This window comes from Oreochromis aureus, linkage group 1, assembly GCF_013358895.1.
Source record: "Oreochromis aureus strain Israel breed Guangdong linkage group 1, ZZ_aureus, whole genome shotgun sequence".
NCBI lineage: Eukaryota > Metazoa > Chordata > Actinopteri > Cichliformes > Cichlidae > Oreochromis > Oreochromis aureus.
This window is the reverse complement of record NC_052942.1, coordinates 13781444-13787455: the sequence shown is the minus strand read 5'-3', so window position 1 is coordinate 13787455 and position 6012 is coordinate 13781444.

Here is a 6012-nt window from a genome sequence, read left to right as displayed (position 1 = left end):
TTTTGGGTTATCTTATTTTGGGTTATCTTATTTTGGGTTATCTTATTTTGGGTTATCTTATGCATGAGAACCTCTCTCGCAGGAAATGCTCCAGGCTTCATTTATAAGTTGGGTCCTCCAGCTGGAACCAGTTGCTCCGGAGCTGTACATCTACGCACCAATCGCAGCAGGGCCCCTGCACTGTTGAATTAACATAACACAGTGCATTGTTCACACAATACAAGCACATATGGTAAATGGTCGTAACACCCCCTTCCATAAGAATTAAACAACCCTGTTATTGTTGAATTCCAAACTAATAAATTGCTGTAGACAGGGCATCGGTGATTACATTTTCGGTGCCTGTCATGTTCGCGTACCGGCAGTCAAGGAGAGGAGGACCCAAAATGCAGGTTTCAGTGAGACGAGGTAGAGCTCAAAGTACCGCTTTATTAGCAGGTTGCCGGTAAACAGTGGACCAAACTAAACTGGGAGAAATACAAGCTAATAGGCAGATACACACGGACGGAAAACAGAGTGCAGACTGAAGGGGAGTAGACATCAACGATACGACAGAGAACAAAGGTAACACAGGGCTAATATACACACGGCAGTAATCAAGGGATGAGGCACAGGAGGGGAACACACCTGGGAGAAATCACAGCTGACGAGACAGGGGAATACCAAACAGAATACACTGACACCAGACACGAACCTCCAAAGTAAAACAGGAAACCAGAAACAACTTACAAGGAGGCAGAAGACGCTGCACTTAATCTAGAACAATAAACAACACTATAGAAACATACCAAAATATAAAGAACTGAAGAAGCTGGGTCAAAATGACCCAGAACCGTGACAGTGCCGTTCTTATGCTTAATTTGCAGGTTAAAATCCTGCAGGAGAAGGGCACAATGCATAAGTCTCTGATTCGAATTTTGCATCTGGGAGAGAAGAGAGAAACACTAACGGATTATGGTCAGTGAATAATTGAATGGGTACAGAGCTGGATCTGATGTACACCTTGAAATACTGCAGGGCCAACATCAATTCAATTCAGTTCAATTCAATATTATTTATATAGCGCCAAATCACAACAACAGGCGCTTTATATTGTACAGTAAATCCTACAATAATAGATACAGAGGAAAAACCCAACAATCATGTGACCCCCCCCTATGAGCAAGCATTTTGGCGACAGTGGGAAGGAAAAACTCCCTTTTAACAGGAAGAAACCTCGAGCAGAACCAGGCTCAGGGAGGGGCGGGGGCATCTGCTGCGACCGGTTGGGGTGAGAGAAGGAAAACAGGATAAAGACATGTTGTGGAAAAGAGACAGAGATTAATAACGAGCACGATTCAATGCAGAGAGGTCTATTAATACATAGTGAGTGAGAAAGGTGACTGGAAAGGAAAGGTATTGTCGGATTTTGGTACCTACACACACAGTGAACTCCATGCACTGGTGCTTGGAACAGCTAAACCGTGTTCAATAACAGGGGTAGGCAACTCCAGGCCTCAAGTGCCAGTGTTCTGCCGGTTTTTGATGTATCCTTGAACCTACAGAGCTGATTCAAATTGCTAAATCACCTCCTAAACATGTCTTGAAGTTCTCTAGAGGCCTGATAATAAACTAATCATTCATTCAGGTTTGTTGACCCAGGGTCTAAAACCGGCAGGATACCGGCCCTTGAGGCTGGGAGTTGCCTTCCCCTGTTCTATAAGATAGCTGACTTCCTTTTAATAAGTGGGCCAAAAATGTCTCTAGATCATTTAAGATCTCAGAATTTTTGGGGTAGGGACAGGCTTAGGGCATCGGGGGGTTCCCCAGGAGCATCTTCCTTGGGGGGCTCAACCTGGGGTAGCGGTCATGGCCAATTAAGGGCTCTGTTGGCTCTTGGGTGACGGTTTCCTCGTGGCTGCGTGCAGCAGGGCTAGGGGAGGGTCTGTGCTGACGGACGTGGGTTACTGACCTGGTAGCCTGGCTGCCCCTGGGTGGGTCCGGGATGGGCGTGAGGTTCTGGGGCGTTCGTCTCTGGGCTGGGGCCCTGGCCGGGCCTCAGGGGCCTGGGTCCTGGTTGGTGTGTTGCGGGGTTGTGGGTGGGCGGGTGGGTGTATGGGGGCCCGGTCCTGGCGCAGGGTGCCGCGGTGCATCGAGCCACCTGGGGGCTCTTCAACTGGTGGGGAGGTTGTCACATCTTGCAGGAGCTTTCCTCTCTTGAGAACTCTCTCTGCAGGAGGGGAGATACAGGAGAGGTGGAGGAAGATCTCAGCCTGGGCGTCTATTGTCTTGTGTAGTCTGGAAGATGAGTGGATGATGGGGTGGGTGTAGTTTTCTCTGTGGTGGGGTCGGGTGGACTGTCCCGGGCTCTGTGGGGCCGGGCGGCGCTGCTGCACTGGGCCCCGGTCCGGATGGGCCTGGGCCCCCTTTCCTGGCGGGTTGCAGAGTATGGGGTGCCTACTGGGGTCAGCGGGGAGCTGGCCCCAGGAGAGGTCACTGCCCCTCCTTCCTTCCCTCCCCATCTCCAGCTGCCTCCCTCTTCTCGCTCCACCACAGTCACCCACACATGCAGGGCCTTGGGGTAGGGGTGTGTCACCAGGGTGCAGGGAGGCATCCCCCCCTCTGTCCCCTTCTGGCTACCTCTGCCTCAATTTTATCCCACAACTTAGACATTCACATTACTCACACTCTCATTACACATACATATAGGATCTTGGGGTGGGCACGCCACACAGAATCCAAATTACCATCAGGGTGTACACCTCACCCCTGGCGTCGTTGCCCACCTCTCAATTTTAAATACACGTAGACATTGAGGGCTAGCAGGAGGGGCTATGCGCTTACCTGCTGCTCTGGCAGGTAGCTCCATGCCCTCCTGGGTTTTAAATGCACCTTAGAACACACATACATCAACACTACATATGAGCGGGTGGAGGGAGGTTTGGAGTCTTCACACACCCCCGTTCTCTGCGGCCTGCTGGAGCGGGGGGGCTAGGAGGAGGAGTTGGCCCTCCGACTGGGGTCTGGAATGTGGGGCCTCCCTGCTGCTGCGGAGTCGGGCGGTCTGCTTCTCCCCACCGCAGGGAAAGGTAACACCACCTGGGTCTGGGTGCAGTTTCCCCCTCCAGGGGCAAGGGTACCCAGACCCGGTTCTTAGAGTGCGCTTGGGGGAGAGATTGTGTGTACAGCGTCTCTTTATGTCTGTCTCCGCGATGGTTGAGTGTGGAATAATTGCCTATGAGAGCATGAGGGTGGGAATGGATGTTTGTATCTGTGTGTGCCTGTATGTCTGTGTCTATATGTCAGGTTGGGTATCAGACGCCACCTCTCTGGGGACATCTCAGGCCCTCCAAGGTTTGGAGCCTATCTCCCCCACCACTTCCCCTGCCGGTGGTGGGCGCCCTCAGACATCGGTGCGTTGGTGGTTCTCTGTGTCCGGGGTGGGCACCCAGGTACACACCGCTCACTCCTTGGCGGCTGCTTATCGGGGCCTGGAGCCTGGGGCTCGCTCGGGCCACCGAGGCGGGGTGCCCTTGGCCTCGGCCCGGGCTCTCGGTCACTCAGGCACAGCTGGCTGCCGGGCGGAGCTCACGGGCACGTCACTGCAACCCCCCCTGGCTTCTGCTCCGCGGCTGCTGAGTGACCCCTCATCTGGGACTCTCCTCAGCTCTTTCTGGGATAGACCTCTGTTGGTCTTCCTTGGTCTCTTGTGTTCTGGGGGCCTCTGGATGTCTAGAGTTTTGATCTCCTCCATACCTCGTCATGCCCTGGAGGACGGGGCAGTGGCCCCCACACCCTCTAGCAGATCATTACATGAAGGAACCTTTAAAAAAACAAACAAACAAACAAAAAAAAAAAAACAAGCACGTCCATGCTCACAGGTGTACACACAGGTGATCACACACAAACTACACCCTTTTTGGCTCTTACCTCAAAGCACACTGTGCGCTGTCGATCTTACGTGCTGCACAATAATGTCTAACATTTAGTATTTACTGTCATATTCCCATAGATCATTGTGATGTTGTTTATTACTCTCGTTTTCTTCTGCTTGCTTTCTTTTCTTTCTCAACAGGTGATCCAGATGATCGATATATGTATTTTTTTGTCTGCTTATTGTGTTGGTTTTGGTTTTTGCCCTTTTTCCCGTCCCTCTTCCCGCTGTTTTCTTTCCCTCTTTCTTTCCCCAGTTAAGTCTGTCCCGTATTCAGCAAGTGAAAATAAAATAAACAATAAAGGTGAATCAAATGGACCATTACGGCAAGGCTGGGATGGTCAATTTGGTAAAGTAAATCCGTTGGGCATCTTTCTTCGCCTTTAGACAATAATTCTGATGGCAAAAGAACCAAACGGGACAGGTTAAAAAAAAAAAAAAAAAAAAAAAAAAAAGATCTCAGAATTTTTCAAGCAGCCACTACCCCAGCACAGCACATTTGTCCAGCAGTCCATCATCGGAGGGTTCATAGGGAGAAATGACACTAGCAGTGTATACCGGGGCTGGCTCAACCAAGTGGTTTCTCGAGTGATACGATTCCAACATGTTAATGTGGCAAACCCTAGACTTTCCCCGTCGGTCTGGGGTTTGGATCACATAATTTGTCACTGAGTTTCTGTTCCACTGAGTATGGGCCAGCAAACTGGGCTAGCAAGTTGGATCCTACCACAGGTAACAACACCAACACTTTGTCTCCTGGCTCAAAACTTCTAACAGTTTTTGTAATCATAACAAGCCTTCATCTTAGTCTGGGCATGCATCAAATTTTCCCTAGCTAACTGACTTGCAAGGTGGAGGCTTTCCCGAAGACTGCTAACATAGTCAAGAACAATATGTTGAGTTTCAGAAGTTCCTGGTGGTTCTATTTCAGCATCTAAATTTTGACCATGACTGGAAAGCATTTCGGGCAGAGAGAGAACCTTAATAAGACCCAAGTTTTGAACAATTCTAAAATTGTTCTTGGAATCTTGACACAGAATGCTTACTTTTAACCCAAAATTCTGAATTCGATTTTAGAATTCTTTCCCAGTTCTTCGAATTATGGACTTTATCTCAGAATTTTCACTTTCCTGTCAGAATTTTGCCTCTTACAATTCTGAGGTAAAATTCAGTATTCTGATGAGACAGTAAGAATTCTTTGTTCTCAGAACTGTCAGATTGTTCTTGGAATGTTGACACATAGAATTGACAGAATAGAATTGTGAGAACCATGTGACAATTCTCAAATGAACATTACACTTTGAGATAAAAGTGAGAATTTCACAGGTTGTGAGAATTCTTTGGTAAAAGCTGGAATTCTGAGAACAAATTGAGAATACATTATTCTGATGAGACAGAGTGAACTCTAAGAGGCAAGTTTCTGGCAAGAAAGTAAAAAATTTGAGGTAAAAACCAGAACTCTGAGAACATGGTGAGAGTGCTGAGATGAAAATCAGAATTCCCAAATTATAGTGAGAATTCCATGAGTCAAAATTCTGAGAATAAAGTAATGATTATGAGGAAAAAAGTGATACGTCTTGGGTAAACCTGGAATTCTGAGAACAAAGAATTCTGAGAATAAAAGCACTATTCTGATGAGACAGATCCCTAAGAGGCAAAATTGTGACACGAAAGTGAAAATTCTGGAGTTTTGAATTGACAAAGAGCTTGCTATTTGATTTTCATAAATGTAAATATGTCAGAACATCCAGCTAAAGATTTCCTTACAGCACAGAGCATGGGAATATCCCACCCATCTTTACTGATGTGACTTCTCCCTGACAATGGGACTGCAGGGAAACAGCTCTTAGTTGCCCTGTTTTTATTATTCTGCTTTGTAAGAGAAAACAAAAAACAGATGTGACTCAAAAGCAAGTCCAGCTTTTAGGTCAAATCCAGGATGCAGAATGTAGGATGGGACTCCGTGAAATATCCATCATCCCTCTGTCCTTTTCTGTCTCTTTCTTAGCATGCCTTACTTCATGTCTTCTCTCTCCCCTTTGGCACGCACATCCCTGTAGAAAGCTAGAAAATCAAATTAGAAGACTGTGTATGTTTCG